This window comes from Chionomys nivalis, chromosome 11 (assembly GCF_950005125.1).
Source record: "Chionomys nivalis chromosome 11, mChiNiv1.1, whole genome shotgun sequence".
Taxonomy (NCBI): Eukaryota; Metazoa; Chordata; class Mammalia; order Rodentia; family Cricetidae; genus Chionomys; species Chionomys nivalis.
In genome coordinates, this window is record NC_080096.1 from 72,428,338 (window position 1) to 72,456,184 (window position 27,847).

The following is a 27,847-nucleotide window of genomic DNA, read 5'->3' on the forward strand; positions in this document are numbered from 1 at the left end:
TTAGACTAGCTTAGATAGTCTTCCAGTATAGCACACCCAAGGCGTCATTGTTCTTTCCCCTAGCAAACATCAGAGCTGTATCGGTAGTTATACACACACACACACACAGAGAGACAGACAGACAGACAGACAGAGACAGAGAGAGACAGAGACAAAGAGATATTCCTGCATTGAATGTATCTAATTTTAAGAGGCTGATTTGTGGGTAAGAGCCACTTCTAAAAAAACCCTCTGCCTTCTCCAGGAAGGAGACCATCCCATAGCTCTTCAGTGTGAATGAGGAGAGAAGCAGTAGAGTAGGGTTTATGAGTCCAGACAGGAGAGGTAGCCTCTCAACTTAGCTCAGCTCAGTCTGCCCTCCTCCTGTTTTACACTTTTACTTTCTGCCTGCAGAAATAAGCCTCGGTCATTTGTGCACCTTCCCAATGGTGTGAGCTCTCCACTGGGACCACAAGGACGGAGACTCTGCCCTTGAGATTAGAAAGTATGAGGCAGTGTATTAGTGTTTTAATCTTTCTCTCAAGTGTTTAGTAAGTACAGTTGAAATTATTTATACAGAACTAACAAACTATTGTTACTGTGAAGAGATAGGTCAAGGATAGAGATAAAAATGTAAGAGAAAGATAGATGTTTATCAGATAGTTATAATTCAACATCTTTGAGTGTTTGTGACATGTAATATTTTCCATTAAGTTTTTAAATGTGTTGTGATGCTTTTTGTTTTAAGACATAGACATTAAGTATTCCATTCACTGAAAGCTTCCGGCTTTACCACATCTGAATTTGCCCCACCTAGGAATAATGATACTAAGCAATTTTTCTAAGTCCAATTCCTAAAACACGTATGGGCTTCAGCTTCTAGGTTCCCCCTTGAGAGGTATTCCCTTTGGTTTCCTTTGGGAGCAGAAACAGGGCCAGGCATATTTGCCATCCATGTTTGCAAATGTCAGAGTGGTAAGGTCACTCCTGCTTTCTGATGCTGGGGCTGTTTGTTTGTGCTCCATGTAACTTCATCTTCTCTGACTGAGAGAGGACATCATCATTACCAGCGAGCAATGCGCCAGGCCAGGCTTCTTGACTTAGCATAAAGCATTAAATGAGAATGTTGTGATGGAGTACTATTAACTAGCTTATGCACAGAGGGGCCACACTCATGTGGATAATGAATGACAGAGCTGCAGTTACAGTTTCCTGACTTTCCAACTGTATATGCAATTTGCAGGTTTATAATCCTATATAGAGAGTTGACAGAGAACACACATGGGCTTCTTATCCATGCTAATGAGAATCACTAGTTTTCCTGTAATAGTTAAGCAAATTCCAAGTCATACTTTAAATAAATCCAAACACTTATCCATTGAGTAACATTGATTGTGAATTAAAATTTTTTTTTTACTCTGAAATGTAACTCCTTGGCATGGTGTGTGTGTTTCTTATTTACATAATTTAAAGCAAAGGAGGGTTAATCCAATAACCCTATTCTTATTGTAAAACCACATTCCTCAGAAAACCCAGGCTTGACACTCAAAGGCACAAGGTCAGAAGAATATTTTCTCTTTGTTGAGTGTGCTTTTTTCCCCACTGAACTTTTGTTCTTCCTCATGGAATTAAACTGTTAAGTAAATTGCAAACAGTTCCCCAGTGGGAAGCAGTGTCTGGCCTCTTCTACTGCCCCCCACAGTCATTGACATTTCCTGTGTAAATAACAGCAGTGGACTCTGTACCGTCAAGGATGGGAATTGAGGAAATCATAAGCTCCCTTGCCGGGATAGAACATTCTATACTCTTCAGAGTGAGATGGTCCAAGGAACAAAAGAGGAGCAGTTAACTGATAACTCTTGGTTGTGTTTCAGTCCACTTCTCTCGACAGCTCCTGATTCTCCTGACCTAGGCACCCTTCTACTGACTGTTTTCCATAGGTCTTAGCACCTATGATCAATGTAGATCATATTTATTTATTGTGATTCACTTCACTATCTGTCTCCTCCTGCTGGAATGGAAGATCTAAGTGGATAGGAATTTTTTTCTGGGTGGATCCCAAGCCCCTAAAATAGCACCTGACACATGCTGGGAAATTGAGAAACACTTTTTGAATGAGCGCATGCTTTGTGTCAGCATTTGGGTAAAGGCAGAATATGACATACTCTTTTCTTAGGAACTTAATTGCTTTTTCTCTGTGGATTGAAATTTTAGAATAATGGCACTAACTTCTTGTATAGTTCCTTCTTTTCCTTACTATCAGAATCTTGATTTTTTTTTTAAAATGTGTGTTTTGAAATCAGAAATAGGCTCCTGATAAAGGTGACTTTCCAGCATTTCTCACACATTTCTTTCACTTTTGGTCAGCAAAGTGGAAGGAAGACTTTATTTAGAGGATGTAGGAAAGGTTTTCTTTCGCCATGTTGGCATCCTTGTTACCTCTGATCACATGCCTTTTCTTTCTGTCTGAAATAAGGATATGATGTCTGGAGGTATACTTTTTTATTGATATTGGTGATGAGATGTGGCAGAGTGAAGATAGTATAGGATGGGAGACTCCTGACTTGCATTGAAGAAGTAAAACTCCTTGATTATGCCTTTTGATACGGATCTGTGTTATACTGACTGGGAATAAGCAAAGAAAATAGACTCACATTAAGTCACAACTTAACTGAATGGCTTAAATACTCATCGTAATCATAATCTTTCCAAATTTATGCTTACTTAATAAATTCAACATGTTGGTGTGTTTAGGATGTCTTTCTGTATGCTATGAATGTATGTTGCTTTTATTGGTTGATGAATAAAGATACTTTGGTATATGGCAGGGAAGAATATAGCTAGGTGGAAAATCCAAGCAGAATACAGGGAGAAAGAAGCCATCCAACTACCCAAGGAACAACATGCCAGAGCACCACCAGTAGGTCATGAGTCAAATGGCAATACATAGATTAATAGAAATGAGTTAGCTTAAATGTTAGAGCTAGCTAGTAATAAGCTAATAAGTTAATTGGACAAACATTTATAATAAATATTAAGTCACTGTATGATTATTTGGGAACTACTGGGCAGGAGAGAAACTTCCGGTCACATTTTTTTGTACCAACTTTGAGCTCTTGAATTTCCATAAAGTCTAAGAAAGCTTAAAAAAGGGCTTCTAGACACACAAGAACAGAGCCTAAAGCAAGTTCATAGTGTCCCTCATTGCGGGCAGTGGTGCGGAACTGTGTCCGCTGGCACCAGCATGGCAGAACCCCACAGTCTCTCATGGCTGCCATACAAAGAGGTTCCTCCCAGCCACTGCCTACGGACTTGATAACACAGCTACTTTCTACATGGCAGCCCACAGCCTCATATACTGGCCGCTGTAAAGAGGTTTCTCCCAACCTCTGTTGCTTGCTGCTTGTTGCTACCTCTGCCATGTTGAAAAGTTGAGCACCAGATCAAAGTCAAAGATGCCATTTTGGTCCTAGCTATGCCTGCATACCAGTTTAAAGAAGTGATAAGAAAAAGATTACAGGTAAAAAATAAAGACAGATTCAGAAAAAGCAAAACAAAACAAAGCAAAAGAACAGCAACAACAACAACAACAACAAACCCCTCTAAACTGATCACACCGTGTTTATAAATGTACATATAAGCTTGGGAAAAAAGAAAGAAAATGGATATAGGCAGTTACAGAAAGAAATAAATAGTTTAAAAAAATAAACAAAGTCTTTAAAGAGACATTAAAGTAATATAGAAGAAAAAAAGCCACATAAAGATAGGAAATACACAAGGAGTCTGAATTCTATAGTATTGTGTGGGTTTTGAAATTTTTGGTTACTGAAAAACAAAGGATAGCTGCTGAGAGGCATGAGACTGAAAGAGATACTGATAAAGTATACCAACCTAAATATTTTTTAAAATGCCTTAACTTTAAAAGAAAATTCAACAAGTATATTTGTAAAATCAAACTTAAAAGATGCATTGCTTTGGAGAAGCAGTTCTGCTTTTGTTTCCACAGAAGATGAGAAGATATGGATTTCCTTCAGTCTAATATGGTTTCATTGAACAAGATCCCCTGAAAAGTCTCCAATGGGAACAATGACCCAGGAGATCCAACATTCACAGTGACTTCAAGGCTCCTGGCTGAGATGGACCAACCCACAAAATACCCCAGTTAAGACAGGACTTGATCATAATTCTGAACTTTCTCAGGATCCCCATAAGATTACCAGCACACCCAACAGCAGAAGTAGTATAGAAAACTACACTCAAATTCCCAAAATATTGTTTATAAATAATTGATTGCATTGAAGTGGGGTGGTTATAAATGGTTAATGGTCATAGACAATCTCTTTCTAAAGAATGAAAGGGTTATATGTTATAGAGATGATAAAAAGGTAGATTATTAAATCTAAGTTAAAAAACTGTTAATCTCAAAATACTTTACATTGGTATGAATTTTGGCTTACTGACATAAATTTAAGGTCAATTTTGTTATACTGTATGTATGTTTCTACTCTTGTTTAAGGTATTATGCTAATGCAGCTCATTTAAAAATGTAATGTATAGTTAAGAAATACAAATTAATAGTAATCTATACTAGTCACACAGAGTCATGTTAGGTAGGTTTTCTAGATATACAGAGAAATATTTCAGATGGATAGGTAATCTTCAAACACTTCAAAGACCTACAGAATATTTTAAATACTTTAAGAACTTAGACTTTTCTTGATAGTGAGACATGTCTGCTCCTGGCAGCACCAATTACTTCAAAAGACTAATGGGCATCAAAGAAATTCCTTATAGAGTTTGCTTTCAATGTGACAAGGCTGGCCATTTGGGCAAGAAACTGCTCTTGCCTGGACTGCTTGGAAGCATGCTGTATGAACTGGACATACAGGATCCACAGAAAAATGACTGCTGAACTTTGTGAAAACAAGGTAGAATGGTCCTTCAGGGTTCCTGCTTCACAGAAGAAACTTTCATGCATCTATAGGACACAGAGAAAAATGACTGACAAACTGCCAACATAGGTGAAACAATCTCAAATATTCTGCCTCATTAAGAAATCTGCCAAATACTCTAGGCCTATAGGCTGAAATTGGATTCCTCAACATTACAGAAGAACTTTGGGTGACTGTCCAGGCAGCCAGATATCTCTGTCATTTCTAGAGGTTTTGGAAGCTGCTTACAATGTACTTCCTATTTACTGGAGTCTTTGATGGGGGTTGAAGATTAGATGGTTATAATTACAGTTTTCTTTATTTATGATAAAAGATAAATTAGATAAAAATCTTTAGACTCACAAACATAGGATTGATGATAGCATATTTTCTTTAATTTTGTTACATGCAAATAGACTAAATATTATAACTGTAATTATTGCTTGATACCTGTTTTGTTATATGTAATTTTGCAATGTTAAAGTTAAAGGTTACTTTTTAGTTAGATACAAAATGGGAAAAAATGTGGGATATCTTTCTGTATGCTGCAAATGTGTGTTGCTTTTGATAGTTGATGAATAAAGCTACTTTGGCATATGGCAGGGCAGAATATAGCTAGACAAGAAATTCAAGCAGAGATACAGGAAGAAAGAAGGCAGAGTTGGAAGAGACGCCATCCAGCTTCCCAAGGAACAACATGCCAGAACACCACTGGTAAGCTATGGCCCACATGGCAATACACAGATTAATAGAAATTGGTTAATTATATTGTAAGAGTTAGTTAGTAATAAGCCTGAGCAATCAGCCAAACATTTATAATTAATATTAAGTCACTGAATGGTTATTCAGGGACGGGTGGGTGGGAGAGAAATCCCCAGTTATATTGGTGCCTTATTATCATGAACATAGGAGTTCTAAGAAGTATAAGGATTAGAAAGATCAACTACAGCAATCAATCAGTGCATTAAGGCTTGCAACATTGATGACCAGATGTACCCACCAGATCTGCGTATCTATTGCTGTCCATTTCTATTATTGGCTTATTTGCATGTTCACTCATTTCTTTCCTCTCATGACACTAGATTATGATAGTTATGCTTAGGAAAAGTATCATCTGAAATCTGAGGTTTATGTTTAAAAGGCTGAATTATTGGATGGTTGCTGGGGTTCACACAGGGTTGTATTATATACATGACACACATATAACATCTGAGAGTCCTGGAGATTTGGGAAATTTCCTCTTTGCATCTGTCTCAAAATTAGACCAGCATTTAGCGCTCTCAAGTGTTTTTCAAAAGAACCAATTCCAACAACTCCTTAAAAATCCAGAGTCTCTACAAACCCCAGGAAGGCTTCAAACTTTGTTCTCGTTCCTCACCCACTAAGCACTGGGGTTACCTACTTAAGCCATCATATCTGATAAGTCTTGATTATTTTGATGTTTGCATGATGGTGCATTTTATGATTTTTTTATATATTATTGAACATACCACATGAAAAAAATCAATTATTTCCCTAAGTTCTGGGAAATTGGATATGTCCTTCTTATAGATTTCTGATTTGGTATTGTGCTTTTCTAAAAGTAATATAAAGTTAATTCCATAAAGAGAATTATGCAGTCTCCTTCTATCATGAACACTCTGAGTAAGGATCATATATATAAAATATGTTGTCTTATTATAGAACATGGCTCTTTTAAACCACTTTAAAAATTAAAGAGTACATTTCTCTATGCATTATTCAGAACCCTTAAAAAATAAAAACAACATTTCAACAGAAAAAAAGCAAACACTTAGTTGGTTCCTTCTCTGCTTTCCTAACTCTGCAGAATGGCTTTGCCACTGCAGCATTTTCAGGACATCTGGGCTGTGAATGGAAGAGTGAATAAGAGGACAGAAAGAATTCCTCAAGGCCATGCCCCTCCTGGTCACCTTGTCTGTTTCAGGAGACTTCCAGTTTGCCTTAGTGGTGGAAAAGCCTTTGATTTAATTGCAGTTCATAAGATTTCTTGGCTTCTAGAATTTTTCTTTTATTTATTTTTTATAAATAAGCAAATATAAATATTTATTTATTTATATTTTATCTATGTGAAGTTCACAGGATAGCTTGAAGGAGTCAGTTCTCTCCTTCTATCACATGGGTCTTGGAGACTGAAACCATGTTTCCAGGCTTGGCAGCAGTCCATTTACTTACTTAGCCAAACCGCTTCTTTTCCTTGTTATATTAGAAATCAATCCCTAATTTTCAATGCCTTTTAATACCTCTTGAATAAAAGATTGAGAAGAAGCAAAACAAGGGTTTTCTCCCCTTCTCTCACACTAAGTCTCCAAAATCTCACCCACTGATGACTAGACAAATATCCAGGGAACAAGTGTGACCTTATTTCTCTCTTTAGGAACTATCACATGTTTTTCATTATCACATGAAAAAGACAGGGCTCATTCCTACTCCTGCCCCCAATGTTCATTCTTTAAAATCTTTTCATGAATAGAATCTTGTCATGAGGAATAAACAAACACTTCTTGATATTCCTCATGGCTGGACTTGGTCATACACTAACAGTCCTACCCACGTAGTCATTCAGGGAGATGAGGATACTCACCCTTCTCCTTTCTGTCCTGCAGTCATACCATATGGGTCTAATGACTGGACCACTTAAGATAACCTTTTTTTTTTCTTTCTGATCTTCTGTGCATTTTTAGGAGTTACACAAATGGAGGGAATTCTGACAGTATAGCACAGAATAAGGCTTGTAGTTAGACCCTTCTCAAGAAGATTCAATTATTGTTTTCTTCTTTACCCAAATCCAGTGCTAGAGCCAATGGGGTGGTAAAGTTCCCTGTGATGTGTGCAAATATCCTCTCCCCCGACTCACCCTACCACATGCTAAGTATGACTGTACTGGGGAGCCAGCTTTATGCCAAAGCTGTCTAATCTGACTTTGTCTCCTACAGCCTCATATTTCTGGTATGCCCAGCTTCTTACTGCCCTTAGCTGCCTTCATTGCTGCTTGCTCGATTTTTACATTCATACTTTTCATTTCTGCCCTCTAGTTCATCCATGCCAACCAAGTCATGAATTCAAATGACATTTAAAATATTTATTTGGCATTCTATCTATGTCCAGAGGAATCACTCTACCTTGTTGCTGGAAATAAAACTTTAGGTTCTTTGGCCATTTTCTCAGTCTTCAGGACAGTGCTTACTTGATTATTTTGCATTTGTTAGCCTCCCTTCTCTCCAATTCTTCCCTTCTTCATGTTCTGTTGGCCAGAGCTACAGGTTTCCCATTTCCCTTTGTTTTCTTACTTCCTCATGCGTGCCTTTTTTTTTTATTAATACCCCCCCCTTTCAGTAAGGGTTAAGTCTGACTGTGTATCCCTGGTGGGAACAGAGCTTGTAATTCTTTTCCTCAGCCTACTGAGTGTTTGGATTTCAGGTGGGTAACACTATTCCTAATTCTATTCTTTCACATCGATTCCTCTTTCCCCCTTCTGTATAAGTCTTCCTTCTCTCTTCCTCTTCTTCTTTCTTTGTTCCGTCTTTTTTTCTAAAATCTAGAGATTTATAGCCCAAGATACTAGGGAGTTTTAAAGCTGAAGTAAAACAAACAAACAATCAAAAAACGCATGGTCTATCAATTCAGTGAACAATACATTGTGAATTCTCTCTGTTGTGGTTTGCATAAAAATATTTTCTACAGATGAATACCATTGACTATGCCAGTGGGCATGTGAGGAGAGGGCAGAGCCTTTAAAGGATGGGACTTAGTGGGAAGAAGTGGGTCCCTGGCCAGGGATTATGGGTTATGGCTAGATCTGGCTCTATCTGACAATGCTTCCTGAGTGTCTCATTTTCTTTTGGCTACGACAGCTGTGAGATGATCCTGTTGCCAAGGCTTCCTGCTATGTTGAACCATAAGCCAGAATAAATCCTTCTGGTATGATCTTATCTAGTGTTCCATCACAACAATGAAAAAAGTCTAATATACTCACTTTACAGTAATTTTATTATAAGGAGTTTTAGGCAAAATAAATTCAGGGGCTGGGGAGATGGTTCAGAAGGTACAATATTGGATGAACAAAGACAAGGATCTAAGTTCAGATACCTAGCACCCATGTAACCATCTGGGCATCACAAAACCCACCAAGTTCCACCCTGGAACCAAGTGCATAGAGTTGAATTGTTGTGGTTTGCTGTACTAGTTAAAATAGCAAATTCTGCATGCATATGTGCTCATATACTCACCCCTGATTATAAAATATATCTTACACAAACATAATGACAGAAACTAAATATATTCTTTATACTTTAGTCAGAAGTCAGAGGTCCATCAAGGTTGGGTTTGGCAGCAAGGCCAGGTTTGGGAAAGTCGTATGGAGTATGTATGAGAGTAGACTTGCACCTTCTCACTGTTTCCTTACACTATAAAAAAGTGAGAATGCTCTCCCCAGTCACTTTTATAAACAGACTAATCCCATTCACAAGGCCCACCTTCATGGCTTAATAGTCTCCTTATGTGTGAGTCACATTAAAGGTTAAGATTTCACTGTGTGACTTTTAAGGGGATATATTTAGTCTACTGCATAGGGCATACTGTGTCACAGCTTTTCGTACATAAAAGGCTTTGATTTTTAAAGATGCTTTATTAAATGCCTGCTACAATGCAGTGATAGAGGACCTGCAGTGGGTTAGACCCAGCCCTTGTTCATGGAATCTTTATGATTCAGAAATACAAGGCTCTGGTATAGTTCAGTTACTAGCACAATGTCCTACAAACATATCACACAGGACCTCATTACAGTACCTACTAATTAGAAGAAAAGAAGAGCAAACAGAAAGTTTATTGGAGAGCCAAGGATATTGTTGAGTTGGGAGAAAGCTTGCCTCTCCTGCACAAACAAAGCGCTGGGCTTAGTCCCCAGCGGGACATAAATTGATATAGGTGGTACACTACTGCCACATCTATAATCCTCACACACCGTGTGTGGAGGCAGGAGGATCATCATTGCCTGAATACTGAGTTCAAGGCCAGACTGGCTACATGAGACCATCTTAAAAAAATAATCCACTTTGGGAAGAACACAGACCTTGTCTTACCACCATGGATTCTCTCATGACTTTCAGGGTTTACCCTAACTGTTCATATAGAACACATTTACCTGGTGTCTACTGTATGTTGGGCTCCTGATCTCCATACACTAGGAAATTATGATCTCAAATAGCTAGTAGCATGGAGGTTTATACATTGAATGCTATAACAAGGCGGGGGTACAAGGTGCTGCGAAAAAACAGAGAGGAGGGCAGAAGTAGGAGGTTTCTGAAAGAGACTGCCATCAGAAGTAGTCTGTACATGGAAGTTCCTCTCCAAGAACCACTACATGAAAAAATTCTGCCGTTTAGAAGTAGTCACTGGAGTAGTCAGTGCCTGGAATTGAGCTTTTGTCTCAAAAACAAAGACTATACAATGATTGCTTACATTTTATATGAGATTGTTTTTAGCTCCAGAAAAAAAAAAGTTCTGAGTAGTTTTCTTGTGCAGTATCATTCAGCTTTTGCATCTAGGAAGAATGGGGATCTTTATGATTGTCTTTATCCTCCTTTCTCTCTACTGTCCCTCCTCATCTTCCTCTCCTCCTTCTTCTCAGTTCTGTCCCACTGTGCAGCCCAGGCCTCTGCAAACTGCTCTTCCTGCCTTGGTCTCCATGGGATGGAATCACAGATGTGTTACCATGCAAGGCATAACTTCTCTTGTTAGATAAAAGAATAAACTGATGATGAAGCTCCAAATTCAAATGCAAATCTTCATTACCACAGAATGAGCAAGCCAATCTCAAAGGATAGAAGAACTGTTTATGATCTCTTTACATTTACAGCTTGGTAACCTCAAACACTTTGTACAGAATCAGCATAGGCTGGTGCAACATGTATTATGTGTCAGTATTTGAATGCATTCTAACTGGGATAAGGGAAATGATGGCAAAGAGATAATTGTTTCTACAGGCTCATTTTCCAATTACTAGAAACATAAAGTAGAATACTCTGTTATCTTTGTTAAAACCCAGTCAATTAAGATAACACTTTACCCCGTATTCCAATACATGCTACCTGTTATTTGCACAAAAACAGAGGAGATAGCAGATCAAGAGTGGCATTCTGGCTACCCAACGCTCTTTGTATTCCAGTGGTTGGAGCAGGGCCTGGATGGCACCTTGATGACTCACTCCTGTGCTCTTCGTTGTAAATCACAGCTGCATAAACTGCTGTGGAGTGTGAAGGGTCAGCAGAGTATATACAGAAATCAGCAGTGGCCCGTGGAGTCATCCCAAGACATAATAAACACAGTCTGCACTCTCCTTCTCATCATCTGCCAATTCAGGTGTTCTCTGGTGCCAGGGCTTCCTCTCCAGAGCAATATTTTAAATCCAGCAGACCATTGTATTTGGACAGATTTCCTAACTGCACTTTTAATTTTGGAAAAATAGTTTCCAGCCTCTTCTGAAAATGTCCCACACACCTGGAGCTTCACTAAGAAAGAACAAAACACTTTTCATAGCACTGAGCTTTGGCTCCCATTGGCTCTAGTCTGGAAGAATTTCACCAGCTTCAGAGAATGAAAATAAAGCTCATGTCTTAGTCTTAGTCAAAATTTGTCAGAGTCATTAACCATTTAACTCCTCCCATGACAACTTTTTCCTTTAGTGTGCTTTTTTGAGGACCATCCAGGCCAGCATTACCTCGTGCTAAAGAAGGCTTTGCCTGCATGCACCCTCTTCCCTTTCCTGGGACAGTCACAAATCAAGTCTCTGCTCTGGGTGGATGAAAGGACTCTCAGATTTGCTTTGTCAGCAGCCCTTTGGGTACTCCACACTCACCTATGAGGTGTTTTAGGACAGCACTTATCAGGACCCCAGGTTAGTAGGCAGCGTTCTCCCTGTATTTCCTGGACATTCAAGGAAGAGTGAGAGAAAAGCTTATGACTCTACCTGAAAACCTTTTTGTTCCTCATTGTATGTAAGATGGACATAGATTTGCCAATCCATTAGGGTTTCCTTGAACAATGACCTAGTCCATTCTCAGAGAAGTAATACCTGATCTTATACTGCTAAACATAATACAAATGGGTGGCAAGAAAAACAAAAGCCTTTCACCAATCCAAACAGAAAGCTGATCTTCATAGCCTGTAGTACCTAATCCAGAAGGTCAGTTATTCTTTAGACTGAAAACTGTTTTATCTTTTCTATTCTGAGAGAGAGTTCACAGTCTGACTTGCTAAGTATTAGTCATCCAAGAAGAAAAACCAGAAGCCAAAGATCACTTAGTTCAAAGTCAACAATATTTGATTAAGATAAACAAAGGGATAGACTTCCAAATATTAAAACTTGCTAATGGAGCCATAACTATTAGATAGCTGGTTTTAGCTGGAAGTCAAGTGGTTGTGAAAGATAAGGGCACTGACAACAGTCTCAAGGGGAAGATGGGGTGTATTACATTGAAGGAGTGGTCTGAACTTACTTTATTGCTATATGGCCTCAATTAAAGCTACAACCAAAGGCGGATCTCTGTGAGTTTGAGGCCAGCCTGGTCTACCAGAGCTAGCTAATTCCAGGACAGGCTCCAAAGCTACAGAGAAACCCCGTCTTGAAAAACCAAACCAAACCAAACCAAAACAACAACAACAACAAAACAAAAAAACAAAACAACAAAAAAAACCCACCACAGCCAAGTTTTCCCAGTGAAATGGAACACTAAAGAAATGGTGAGCCTGTTGGTGTTAGGCTACACACCGACCTAAGTTTTCAGCACTGGAGAGGCTGAGGCATGAAGACTGTGAGTTGAAAGCCAGTCTAGGCTACACAACTAGATGCTATCACAAACAAAACAAAGTAAAACAAAAAGCAAATGAAAAACACTAGCTTATGTCAGCAATTCACCTATTGAATTTGAATCATATGTAGGAAAATTTAACAAATTAAACTTAAAGCTAACATGTAGTACTCAGAAAAGCCTTCATTGCACAATTACAGGAAACAATTTATATCTTAGCAAATCTTTAGCTTGCTAGATAAATAAAATATAAATTTATATTTATATACGTATAAATATAAAAGACAGGCTTATCTGACCAGATAAGAATAATGTTAAGAAATAATTCATTTTTAAATCCATTGCTTTGCTTGGCAAATAAAGATGTTCAGAGCCTACCCCAGGCCCTGGTTTTCTTTGACCTTTGCATTTCTCCTAAGTATTTGAAACTTCCAGTCCCCTCTCCCTTCACATCCTCACAGCATTGCTTCAGAGTAGACCCTCACAAAAATGTTTCCCAATTTGAGAGATTCCACTTAATCTTCAATCCAAAAGGAAACACATCTTTTGTGGAGGTGTAGACACATTTGGCACATGTGTCCATGGTCTATCTTGGCCCATGTACTTTTTATAGGCAAGACCCACATCATCTGTGCACAGCTGTGATCTCCATTCCTCAGTAAACTCTGAAGAAATGTGAATTGCTTCCCTGTGAACAGATTGGCCCATGCAGTCTGTTGGTTCAAGGTCCACTTTCTTTTCTGTCTTTCTTTCTTTCCTTTTCCTTTTTTTTTCTTCAGAATTCAGGGATTCTTTTTCTCTCCCTTTTGGAATGTTGTATGTCTCTGGAAATTGTTCACAGCTTGCTAAACCGGGAAGCTGTGTGATTGCTCATTGTATTGCCAACTGTGTGACAGGCAGAATATCAAGGAACTTGCAATTACTTCACACAAATGACTTTTGTTCTATTTTCCTCTTTCTTTTCCCGTCTATTCTTGCTCCTCCCTATTTCCCCTTCCCCCATCCCTCTCCTTTTGCTTCTCCTTTCTTTCCCTCTTCCTTCCCACTGTCCTCTATTTTATTTTGAAACAAAACTCTCTAGTGGAACTAAGACACTTATACTGGGATCAACAGCAGCGAAGAGCTGAACCAAAGTTGGCCTTCCTCTCTGCCTGGTGACAGCACTGGTTTAGCCAGTGGGAACCAGAAAGAACACTTTGTTCCAGTCTTAGGCTTTTACTTCTTTCTAAAGCTTAGTGTCTCACAGACCTTTTCTGAGAGCCAGATAACAATGTACCTTTTTGGTACTATTTTTTTCCCCGTTGAAATCGCAAACTGAACATTCTTTCTCCTATTGTTCCATCAACAAGGCCAGAATAGCGAGGCAACTTCTCCAGTAGCCCTCTTTTATTTCCTACAATGTCTTTTTTTCTTTCTACAACAAAAGAGTACAGGAAAAGGCTCAAGTCCAGAGCTTGAATGATGGCTGGTAAAGGCCTCTGTGTGAGGTCTTTGGAAAGATAATCTCTTTGTAAAGATCTGGATGACTGGAATTTCCCTCCCTCTTCCCAGACATCCCCCTTCCCAACCTTCCTCTAATACAAATCCTTAAGCATTAAGTCAGGCGGAAAATGAGTCTGCTCTGCATTTATCATCCTGAATGGCAGGCAACTCCTGCTTAATCTTTCAACATATATTTGTTCAATGGATCAACAGATTGTGTAAGCAGCGTGACGGTTGGGTTCAGAAATGTGTCTGCTCGTGTTTGGTTTGTGCTGAACCATTGACCATTTTGTTTGTGAATCCATCATAAAATTATATCTCTGGGTTACCCAGTACCAGGCTGGGGACAGAGGGCAGTGTTCATACAGGTGGAAAGACGATTTAGTCCATGTCGCTTTGCAGTATTGCAGAGTGCTGACTTTTTTCATTTTGTGAATGCTCTCCCCTAATCTTTTCCAACTAGAAAGCCTCAAAATTGTGTCCTTCTAATCTTTCCACAGATGTGCCTCTCATTTCTTCCACTAGTCTTTCCCCATTGGAATAAAGATTTACAGACTATAAAGCAAGCAGGAAGACAGGCTTAAATATAAATAAAAGGTTAGGAGTTGACATCTTATAACTCTCCTAATTTTATATATGGATATTGATTTGAAACACTGCTCCTCACAAAATAAGAAGGGTTTATTTGGATGATAAGACTTTAAGGAGTTCATTACTCAGTAAAACAACTAATCTAACATTTTGAAAGAACATTGTCAGTTATTTCACTGAACTTTCAACCAATCAAACATTATTTATTGAGCATCTGTTACTTTAAAGACCTTGAAGATAATATATATAGAGATGGACACATTTCCTGATTTTAACAAATTAAATTATCATCTAATAACTTGTAAAAAATGACATACAGTATTTCAAAGTATGATGAAGATTCATAAATAAAATGGAAAAAAACCAAATTTTGTTGAGTTAGAATAGTTAGTGCATATAAATAAGAATGATTCCCAGGGAAATTTTATTATTTGGGAATTGCTCAATATTACTTATTGGATGACTAGTATTCATGAGTACTAGGCATAGAATATAAAGCAGTGAAGATTTACCCATATGGGACTTGAGACTGAAATAGACGTAGGTGGAGAGATGAAGAAAGAAAAGCAGAGTCATGTCCAACTCATGTCCATTTGAGGTCTGCAGTCCAAACCATCAAAGTGGAGGGATGTTTAGGTAACAGCATTCCCATACATTTAAAAATAACGTTCATAGCAGCATTGTTTGTAATTGCCAGAACCTGGAAACAACCTAGATGTCCTTCAATGGAAGAATGGATGAAGAAAGTATGGAATATATACATATTAGAGTACTACTCAGCAGTAAAAAACAATGACTTCTTGAATTTTGCATACAAATGGACGGAAATTGAAAACACTATCCTGAGTGAGGTAAGCCAGACCCAAAAAGAGGAACATGGGATGTACTCACTCATATTTGGTTTCTAGCCATAAATAAAGGACATTGAGACTATAATTCGTGACTCTAGAGAAGCTAAATAAGAAGGTGAACCCAAAGAAAAACATATAAGCATCCCCCTGAATATTAACCTTCATCAGGCGATGAAAGAAGACAGAGACAGAGACCAACATTGGAGCACTGGACTGAAGTCTCACGATCCAAAGGAGGAGCAGAAGGAGAGTGAGCACGAGCAAGGAACTCAGGACCGCGAGGGGTGCACCCACACACTGAGGCAATGGGGATGATCTATCGGGAACTCACCAAGGCCAGCTGGCCGGGGACTGAAAAAGCATGGGACAAAACCGGTCTCGCTGAACATAATGGACAATGAGGACTACTGAGAACTGAAGAACAATGGCAATGGGTTCTTGATCCTATTGCATGTAATGGCTTTGTGGGAGCCCAGGTAGTTTGGATGCTCACCTTAATAGACCTGGATGGAGGTGGGTGGTCCTTGGACCTCCCACAGGGCAGAGAAACCTGCTTGCTCTTTGGGCTGAGGAGGAAGGAAGACTTGATTGGGGGAGGGGGAGGGAACGGGAGGTGGTGGCGGGGAAGAGGCAGAAATCTTTAATAATTAAATTAATTAATTAATAAAAAAAATCAGCAAGAAAAAAAATAAACAAAAAAAAATAAAAATAACATGTTCTTGCATTTAGTAACAGAGCACTCATTGTTTTAAAATAATCAAGACAGAATCATGCTTGGATTAGTCAATAATATATCATTTAAAAAAAGGTATTGTTGGGGCCTAAGAGATGGCTCAACTATTTATGAACATTTTCTGCTCTTCCAGAGAATCCAAGTTTGGTTCCCAGCACTCACACTATGGGTAGTGGGAAAGGAGAGATAGGTTCACAATCACCCATACTTCCAGCTTCTTGACACCCTCTTCTGGCCTCTGTGGTCACCTGAACACATGGTATACACACAGAATCTCACACACATAAATTGAAAATAATAAGCAATTTAAAAGTCACTGTTGACAATGCATATCAACTTTTCAGTCATCTTTTTGTGATGCCTGTTGCGTTGTTGACTCCCCCAAGGGTCCTATCAATAACTAGAAAACTGTAACATTTCTAGTACTCATTAGAAAGGTACAGACATTACCAGCTTTGGTAGAAGGGCTAATTACTGGAAGATTCTGCCTCAGTGCCTGAGTCATCTAACTTTTATCTACTTCTCATCTCTTTCTGTGGAGCTCAAATAGTTTCTATGTAGGTGTCCTGTTCCAATTGAGAAGCTCCAGAAAGCTCTATTTTTCAGGCATATGTTTGACTTTTCTTCTCTACCACCAAGCTGCTTTTCATTTCTGTCGCATGTCTTGACCTTATTTTTTTTATTTCTTCCAAATAATAGAAACTCTTCAGAGTTTCTGCATGCCTGTATGTAAGTACATATAACTTGTGTGCAAGTCTGTATTTTTCTGTATGTGAACATGTATAACTGTGTGTGAGTGTGCCTCTCTCTCTCTCTCTCTCTCTCTCTCTCTCTCTCTCTCTGTATTGCCTCTCCATGAAAGAAATGATGACTCTTGTTGCTGAATTTCCAAAGTAGTTTTATCAATAATTATTATTTAAGTGCTGCTAAACTAAAAGTCAAATAAATTGACAGATGACTGCATGTCGAATACATATCTTAATATCTGTTTTTCAAGTCTAGTTCATTTTGAAATACATCAATTGTCTTGAAGTAATAATGGATAAAGGCTGTGATGTGATACCTTAGGTTTTCTCAAATGTTCACTAGTGCACCTGAATTTAAGAACAGGCATCTTTGCTTTGTGAAAGTATACACATTACATATAATGGCTAAAAGCCATCAAAATTCTTCCTTTTCCTATTAAACATATATTATTCTTGCCAAGTATATAATAAAGCCTATGATTAACCTATTGAGTTACAATGGATGCCTATAGAAATGTTTATTACAGCCACATTAATATCCCATTAGTTCATCACATTAGTGTTATTACAATTGTTACCAAGGATTTGACACTGATTGATACCTAATGATCAGGTTGTTGCCCTGATCATCTGTGAACAGAAAGCTCAAGAGGAGGTAGAAATTTCCTTTGTGTTTTCTGTTCCCCTCCCCCAAAAACAAAGAGAACAATTATTTTAACAAAATCATACTGCAGAGGCTGAAAGTCAAAGTAAAGATCAATTTTGAAAGGTGCAGTCATTATTCCAGTTAGTTAGGGTAACATTATTCTTTTGGTTTTAATGGCAGAGAGAGCAAGAAGACAAAATTTACTTTATGCAAATGCCCAAGAATGTAGCAACAATTAATAATATAATGAAATCATTACTAGTAATGATAGCTTCAAATCTGTGTCTTTATAACAGATATTTTCAGCAAAGGAGTTTCAATAGGTTTACAAAAGTAATGAATCACTCCTACTTTCCTGTCTATTTGCATAAATTAAGAGAAATAACCCATGGAAGTTGATTTCACCATTTTATAAGGAAAACCATGTTCTACAAATTCAAACTCCTGACTTAATCCCTGACTCTCCAGGCTATAGTAATGAAGTGGAACCCCATGAGTTAAGATGAGTATTCACCCATATATCTGCAGGGCCTTTGCTTGGAGTATCTGACTCAGCAAATCAGAAACTAAAAAACATAAAGAAAAATCAATTCTACTGTGGAAGTTGCCTTAGTTTTATTCCTTTTTTCTATCTTCTTGCTTTTCATGAGACCTTCATAATTTTCATGATTCTTGAAACTTTGATATAGATTCTCAGATGATGTGGGAGTCCCCTCTGTGTGTTGTGATTACGATTAATGAATAAAGAAACTGCCTTGGCCTGTTGATAGGGCAGAACTTAGGTAGGCAGGAAGGACTGGACTGAATGATGGGAGAAAGACGGGCAGAGTCAGGGAGACACCATGGAACCACTGCCAGAGTCAACCATGCTGAAACTTTGCTGGTAGGCTAGAACCTCGTGGTGATGCACAGAATAATTGAAATGGGTTGAATTAAGATGTAGGAGTTAGCCAATAAGAAGCTAGAGCTAGTGGGCCAAGCAGTGATTTAATTAATAAAGTTTGTGTGTCGTTATTTTGGTGCTGGGCAGCTGGGATGAACAAGCGGCCCCCTCCAACACTCAGATCATCAAGCTTTTGGTTTGATTTTATTTTCTTAACCAAAACTAAGTATAAACAAACAACTACACCATCCGCACTACCACAATGTTGAAGATGGGTGTTGTCTAACAGTTTCCTCTAAGTTTAAAACTTGTTAAGACATAAGATACAACACAAAAATGAATCAATTGTGTATTTTATGACAAGATATTTAAAGGGAAACAGAATAGTAGGCTGTTCTAGAGTAGTGGTTCTCAACCTTCCTAATGTTCTGAACCTTTAATACAGTTCCTCATGTGGTGACCCCAAACCATAAAATTATCTTCATTGCTATTTATTTCATAACTATAATTTTGCTACTGTTATGAATTATAATCAAATATCGCGTTTTCTGAAGGTCTTAGATAACCTCTATGAGGACTGGCAAAGGAGCTGTGACCAACAGGTTGGGGCAAGGTGAAACACGCCACCCTGCAGGGAAGCTCCATTAAGACAAGAAGTAAACAACAGAAAACAGTCACAAGAAGCCCTTGAAACTGACCAGATTTACCTGGTTCTTCCCTTCCCAAGAGTGGACAAGCAGTAAAACAAGCTAAGCGACACCCTCAAACAAGCCCAGCAAACTGGAAGAAGCAGAAACCAGTCAAAGTGCCTAGAAGAAACAAAGACCAGCTGAGCGCTGCTTGGAAAAGATGCACTCTAACCTGCTATTCTGCCTCAGGCTATATGGTATGCTCCAGGTTCCCAGCTTTTCTGAGCTGTCCACCATGATGGCTTTGGTGATGTGGGTATCTTTGAATCATTTGTTCTCTTATAAGAGATCCCTCACCCATATTCTTTTTTTTTTCTTCAGCTTGTAGGAACTTTATTTTCCTTCCACCTTTTTTCACTTTGCTCAGGTGTCTGCAGAGGAGCTCAGGATCACTCAGTGGTGGCTCCAACCCACTCGGTGGCCTGCGCTGTGGGAGCTGCTGACCAATCTTTTTTTTTTTTTTTACTTATTTATTTATTTTTATTCTTTTTTAATTAAAATTTCCACCTGCTCCCCATTTCCCATTTCCCTCCCCTCCTCCCAAATATTGCCCTCCCCCCACTTCCCTCCCCCTATCCCCACTCCTCTTCTCCTCCCCCCACTCCATTCCCCCTCCCTCTCAATACTGAAGAGCAGTCCAAATTCCCTGCCCTGCGGGAAGACCAAGGTCCTTCTATCTACGTCCAGAAAGGTGAGCGTCCAAACAGGCTAAGCTCCCACAAAGCCAGTTCATGTATTAGGATCGAAACCTAGTGCCATTGTCCTTGGCTTCTCATCAGTCTTCATTGACCGCCATGCTCAGAGAGTCCGGAATCAACCCATGCTTATTCAGTCCCAGACCAGCTGGCCTTGGTGGGCTCCCAATAAATCAGTTCCACTGTCACAGTGGGTGGGTGCATCCCTCGTGGTCCTGATTTTTTGCTCATGTTCTCCCTCCTTCTGCTCCTCATTTGGACCTTAAGAGCTCAGACCGTTGCTCCAAATTGAGACTCTGTCTCTACCTCGATCCATCGCCAGATGAAGGTTCTAAGGTGATATGCAAGATATTCATCAGTATAGGATAGGGTCATTTCAGGTTCCCTCTCCTTAGTTGCCCAAGGTACCAGCTGGGGACATATTCCTGGACACCTGCGAACCCCTCAAGAGTCAAGTCTCTTGCCAACCCTAAGATGGCTCCCTTAGATAGGATATATACTTCGCTGCTCCCGTATCCATCCTTCCTATATCCCAACCATCCCAATCCTCCGAGCTCCTCCCATCCTCCCCTTCTCATATTTCTCATCCCATTTCCCCTTTGCCCCATGCCACCTCACCCGCAAGTTCCCAGTTTTTGCCCTGGAATCTTGTCTACTTCCCCCTCTCCATGCGGATGACTATATGATTTTCTTTGGGTTCACTTTCTTATTTAGCTTCTATAGGATCACACATTATATGCTTAATGTCTTTTATTTTATGGCTAGAAACCGATTATGAGTGAGTACATCCCATGTTCCTCTTTTTGAGTCTGGGATACCTCACTCAGGATAGTGTTTTCTATTTCCATCCATTTGCACGCAAAATTCGAGAAGTCATTGTTTTTTACTGCTGAGTAGTACTCTAATATGTATATATTCCACACTTTCTTCATCCATTCCTCCATTGAAGGGCATCTAGGTTGTTTCCAGGTTTTGGCTATTACAAACAATGCTGCTATGAACATAGTTGAACAGATACTTTTGTCATTTGATGTGGCATCTCTTGGGTATATTCCCAATAGTGGTATTACTGGATCTTGGGGTAGGTTGATCCCAAATTTCCTGAGAAATCGCCACACTGATTTCCAAAGTGGTTGCACAAGTTTGCATTCCCACCAGCAATGAATGAGTGTGCCTCTTTCTCCACAACCTCTCCAGCAAAGGCTATCATTGGTGTTCTTGATTTTAGCCATTCTGACAGGTGTAAGATGGTATCTCAAAGTTGTTTTAATTTGCATTTCCCTTATCGCTAAGGAGGTTGAGCATGACCTTAGGTGTCTTTTGGCCATTTGAATTTCTTCTGTTGAGAATTCTCTGTTCAGATCAGTGCCCCATTTTTTTATTGGGTTCATTAGCATTTTAAAGTTTAGTTTCTTGAGTTCTTTATATATTTTGGTGATCAGACCTTTGTCTGTTGCAGGGTTGGTGAAGATCTTCTCCCAGTCAGTGGGTTGCCTTTTTGTCTTAGTGACAGTGTCCTTTGCTTTACAGAAGCTACTCAGTTTCAGGAGGTCCCATTTATTCAATGTTGCCCTTAATGTCTGTGCTGCTGGGGATAAACGTAGGAAGTGATCTCCTGTACCCATATGTTGTAGAGTACTTCCAACTTTTTCTTCTATCAGGTTCAGTGTGTTCAGACTAATATTGAGGTCTTTAATCCATTTGGACTTGAGTTTTGTGCATGGTGATAGATATGGATCTATTTTCATTCTTCTACACGTTGACAACCAGTTCTGCCAGCACCATTTGTTGAAGATGCTCTCTTTTTTCCATTGAATACTTTTAGCTCCTTTATCAAAAATTAGGTGTTCATGAGTTTGTGGGTTAAAATCAGGGTCTTCTACTCGGTTCCATTGGTCGACTTCTCTGTTTTTATGCCAATACCAAACTGTTTTCAATACTGAGGCTCTGTAATAGAGTTTGAGGTCAGGGATGGTAATGCCTCCAGACGATCCTTTATTATATAATATTGTTTTGGCTATCCTGGGTTTTTTGTTTCTCCATATAAAGTTGATTATTGTCCTCTCAAGATCTGTGAAGAATTTTGATGGGATTTTGATGGGGATTGCATTGAATCTATAAATTGCCCTTGGTAGAATTGCCATTTTTACTATGTTGATCCTCCCTATCCAAGAGCAAGGGAGATCCTTCCATTTTCTGGTATCCTCCTCAATTTCTTTCTTCATTGACTTAAAGTTCTTGTCAAACAGATCCTTTACTTCCTTGGTTAGAGTTACCCCAAGATATTTTATGCTATTTGTGGCTATCGTGAAGGGTGATGCTTCTCTGATTTCCATCTCTGCTTCCTTATCCTTTGTGTATAGGAGGGCAACTGATTTTTTGGAATTGATCTTGTATCCTGCAACGCTACTAAAGGTGTTTATCAGCTGAAGGAGTTCTTTGCTGGAGTTTTTGGGGTTGCTTATGTACACTATCATATCGTCTGCAAATAATGAAAGTTTAACTTCTTCCTTTCCGATTTGAATCCCTTTGATCCCCTTATGTTGTCTTATTGCTACTGCTAGAATTTCAAGCACTATATTAAAGAGGTATGGAGAGAGTGGACAACCTTGTCGTGTTCCTGATTTTAGTGGAATAGCTTTGAGTTTCTCTCCATTTAATTTGTTGTTAGCTGACGGCTTGCTATAAATAGCTTTTATTATATTTAGGAACGACCCTTGTATTCCTAATCTCTCTAAGACCTTTATCATAAAGGGATGTTGAATTTTGTCAAATGCTTTTTCCGCATCTAATGAAATAATCATATGGTTTTTTTCTTTCAGATTATTTATATGATGGATTACATTGATAGATTTTCGTATGTTGAACCAGCCCTGCATCTCTGGGATGAAGCCTACTTGATCATAATGGATACTTTTTCTGATGTGTTCTTGGATTCGGTTTGCCAGTATTTTATTGAGTATTTTTGCGTCGATGTTCATGAGTGAGATTGGCCTGTAGTTCTCTTTCTTGGTTGTGTCTTTGTGTGGTTTTGGTATCAGAGTAACTTCAGCTTCATAAAAGGAATTTGGCAATGACTTCTCTGTTTCAATATTGTGAAATACATTAAGGAGTATAGGTATTAGGTCTTCTTGGAAGTTCTGGTAGAATTCTGCATTGAAGCCATCTGGACCTGGGCTTTTTTTGGTGGGGAGGTTTTTTATAACAACTTCTAATTCTTCGCGACTAACAGGTCTATTTAGATTGTTCACCTGGTCCTGGTTTAACTTTGGTATATGGTACTTATCTAAAAAAGTGTCGATTTCTATAACATTTTCCAATTTTGTGGCATACAGATTTTTGTAGTAAGATCTAATGATTCTCTGAATTTCCTCTGAGTCTGTGGTTATGTCTCCCTTTTCGTTTCTGATTTTGTTAATTTGCGTATTCTCTCTCCGCCGTTTGATTAGTTTGGATAGGGGTTTATCAATCTTATTGATTTTCTCCATGAACCAGCTTTTTGTTTCATTGATTCTTTGGATTGTTTTCTGTGTTTCTATTTTGTTGATTTCAGCCCTCAATTTGATTATTTCCAGTCTTCTACTTCTCCTAGGTGAGTCTGCTTCTTTTTTTTTCTAAAGCTTTCAGGTGGGCTATTAAGTCTCCAATGTGTGCTTTCTCCGTTTTCTTTAAGTGGGCACTTAATGCTATGAACTTTCCTCTTAGCACTGCTTTCATAGTGTCCCATAGGTTTGAGTATGTTGAGTCTTCGTTTTCATTGAATTCAAGAAAGACTTTAATTTCTTTCTTTATTTTTTCCTTGATCCAGGTGAGGTTCAGTAGTTGACTGTCCAGTTTCCATGAGTTCATAGGCTTTCCGGGGATAGCATTGTTGTTGAATTCTAACTTTAATCCATGGTGATCTGATAAGACACAGGTGGTTACCGATATTTTTTTGTAACTGTGTAAGTTTGCTTTGTTACCGAGTATGTGGTCTATTTTCGAGAAGGTTCCATGAGCTGCAGAGAAGAAGGTATATTCTTTCCTATTTGGGTGGAATGTTCTATAGATGTCTGTTAAGTCCATTTGGTTCATTACCTCCCTTAATCCTCTTATTTCTGTTAGGTTTCTGTTTGATTGACCTGTCCATTGGTGAGAGAGGAGTGTTGAAATCTCCTACTATTAGTGTGTGTGGTTTGATGACTGCCTTGAGTTTTAGTAACGTTTCTTTTACATAAGTGGGTGCTTTTATATTAGGGGCATATATATTCAGGATTGAGATTTCATCCTGGTGAATTGTTCCTGTTATGAGTAAAAAATATCCATCTCCATCTCTTTTGATTGATTTTAGTTTGAAGTCAACTTTCTTAGAAATTAGTATGGCCACACCTGCTTGTTTCTTAGGTCCGTTTGCTTGATAAACCTTTTCCCAGCCCTTTACTCTGAGTAGATGTCTGTCTTTGTGGTTGAGGTGTGTTTCTTGTAAGCAGCAGAATGTTGGATCCTGTTTTCGTATCCAATCTCTTAGCCTGTGCCTCTTTATAGGTGAGTTGAGTCCATTGATATTAAGTGATATTAATGACCAGTGGTTGTTAACTCCGGTCATTTTTCCTTTCTTTCTTTCTTTCTTTTGGTAGTAGAGTTTGTGTGTTTCCCTTCTTCAAGTTGTGCTGGTGAAGGGTCTTTAGATGTCTGAGTTATTGTGGGCATTGTTGGACTCCTTGGTTTGTGATTTTCCTTCAATTACTTTCTGAAGGGCTGGATTTGTGGCTACGTATTGTTTAAATTTGTTTTTATCCTGGAAAACTTTGTTTTCTCCATTTATAGTGAACGAAAGCTTGGCTGGGTATAGTAGTCTGGGCTTGCATCCATGGTCTCATAGTTTCTGCAGTATATCTATCCAGGACCTTCTGGCTTTCATGGTTTCCATAGAGAAATCAGGTGTAAGTCTGATAGGTTTACCTTTATAGGTAACTTGACCTTTTTCCTTTGCAGCTCTTAATATTCTTTCTTTATTCTGTATGTTTTGTGTTTTGATTATTATATGACGAGGAGATGTTTTTTTCTGATCCAGTCGATTTGGTGTTCTGTATGCTTCTTGGACCTTCAAAGGAATATCTTTCTTAAGGTTGGGAAAGTTTTCTTCTATAATTTTATTAAATATATTTTCTGGACCATTGAGCTGTAGTTCTTCTCCTTCTTCTATCCCTATTATTCTTAGGTTTGGTCTTTTTATTGTGTCCCAGATTTCCTGAATGTTTTGTGATGAGAATTTGTTGGTTATGCTGTTTTCTTTGATGAGAGTGTTTATTTTCTCTATGGTATCTTCAGTGTCTGAGATTCTTTCTTCTATCTCTTGTAATCTGTTGGTGGTACTTGTCTCTGTAGTTCCTGTTCGTTTATTCAAATTTTCCATCTCCATCCTTCCCTCGGTTTGTGTTTTCTTTATTACTTCCACTTCGTTCTTCAAGTCTTGAACCGTTTCCCTTACCTGTTTGATTACTTTTTCTTGTTTCTCTTGGTTTTCTTGGGTATCTTTGAGAGATTTATTCATTTCCTCTACCTTTTTGTTTGTAATCTCTAATTGGTTGTGGCAGTTTTTCACCTCCTGTTTAAGGTCCTCTATTATTTTCATAAAATTCACTTTTGAGTCGAATTCTTCTAATTCTTCTGTATTAGGGTTTAGACTTCTCATTTCGGGATTCCTGGATCCTGGTGATGTCACGTTGCCTTTCAAGTTGTTGGGGGAATTCTTGCATTGGCGCCTGCCCATCTTTTCCTTCAAATGGAGCCAGGAGAGGCCTGATGTCTTGGACCAGTCTTTGCTGTGACTAACTCTCTAGGTGTATCTCCTCAGTGTAGGGGCAGGAACCGTTCCCTTCCAGGTGAACTCCTCAACACCAAAACATGGATGCGTGGTATTCCAATGACCCGCGTAAAGAAGGCCGAATGCAAGGGGTCGGGCGGGGTCCAGTGGAACACAGGCGACACTGCAGTACAAGCTGGAGGTGCCTGCGCTCCCTTTCGGGGGTTGCTGATGCCTGCCCGCTGCTCTGGTTGGGTAGCCTTAGTGTAGGGGCGTTTGTGCTCTCTACCGGGACCGTCCGCCCCAGGATAGTACACACTCACCCGTCCCGATGAAACTTCTCGGCACCTACACAGGAACTCCTGGATGCCCCAATGAGCCAGGGACTAATGGAAGTAGGGCGCAGGCAGAGCAGGTCCAGCAGATCACAGCAGAGACTGCAGCCCCAGCAGCAGGGGCCCGCTTTCCCTGGCGGGGACCTTGAGGCCTGCCCTCTAGTCAGGGACTCACTGCTCTGGGTTGGTAGCCTTAGTGAAATGGCAGGAAACTGTTCCACAGCTAAAGACCTTGCAGACAAGGCAGGTTTGGGGGTGGGGGTGGGGGCGGGTGTGTAGGAGAGCAAGCCCTGCAGCAGGAGCTGGGGGAGGGGTGTTTGTGCTCTCTACCTGGACAGTCCGCCCCAGGATAGCACACACTCACCCGTCCCGATGAAACTTCTCGGCACCTACACAGGAACTCCTGGATGCCCCAATGAGCCAGGGACTAAGGGAAGTAGGGCGCAGGCAGAGCAGGTCCAGCAGATCACAGCAGAGACTCCAGCCCCAGCAGCAGGGGCCCGCTTTCCCTGGCGGGGACCTTGAGGCCTGCCCTCTGGTCAGGGACTCACTGCTCTGGGTTGGTAGCCTTAGTGAAATGGCCCTGACCAATCTTTAGTGGTTGGCTGGGCACTCCAGTCTTCAGTAGGGAACTGCTGGATGGGCATCGAGGGCACCTGCACCCCCTCAGACCAATCAGCCACCTCTGGCTGAGCAGCAGTGAACTTCACCCTGAAACTCCTCCTTGGTCACGGCCTTCTCAGCAGCAGCCTGTTCTTCCTTCTCAATCTCCTCTGGGTCTCTGTAGAAGTAAAGATCAGGTATAACCTCGCATGGGTGCTCACGGGAGATAGTGCCACGCATGCGGAGTACTTCCCGGGCCAGCATCCACCACATCAGACCCACTGAGTGAGCTCCCTTGTTGTTGCACGGGATGGCGATGTCCACATAGCGCAGAGGTGAGTCTGTGTTACACAGGGCAATGGTGGGCAGGTTCACGTAAGACGCCTCTGTGAGGGGCTGGTGGTCAGCCCTGGGATCGGTCACCACTAGAAGCCGTGGCTCCCTGAAGGCTGCCTGGATCTGGTTAGTGAGGGTCCCTGGGGTGAAACGGCCAACAATTGGAGTGGCTCCAGTGGCGGCAGCAAACTTCAGCACAGCTCGCTGCCCAGTGTTCCTGGAGGAGATGACGCTGACATCAGCAGGGTTCTCGATGGCAACAATAGCCCGAGCTGCAAACAGCAGCTTCTCCCAGTTCCTCTTCAGGTTGATGATGTAGATGCCATCTTTTGTAGATGTACTGCTCCATCTGAAAGTCGAGGTTGGTGCCACCTAAGTGGGTGCCTGCAGCGAGGAATTTGAGGACATCCTCCTCCTTTATCTGCAGGACATCAAGGGCTCCGGACATCGTGTAAGTTTCCCTTTAAGTTACGTCGGGAACCAAGAATAACGCCGTATGGACCGGTCCCGGGGCAGCGCGGAAAGGCCTCACCCATATTCTTGTAAGTAGCCTCAATGAAAGCCACTGGTTCATCTAGTTGGACATTGGTACAGTTGTTACTTTGGTCTGCCATGGCCTCCCTTTCTAGGTTTTGTATACATGTAAGTGTTGCATCACTTCAGGAAATATTTGTCACTTAAGAATGGAGAGTCAGAAGTTGTTGGGGTTTTGCACAGAAGGGTAATTTGGCAGCGT

General features: G+C 40.0%; 1 pseudogene; it reads right to left on the reverse strand.

The window, feature by feature from the left end:
- Positions 1-19,746: 19,746 nt before the first annotated feature.
- LOC130883862 (40S ribosomal protein SA-like) lies at positions 19,747-27,559 on the reverse strand (annotated as a pseudogene).
- Between the last annotated feature and the right edge of the window lie 288 nt (positions 27,560-27,847).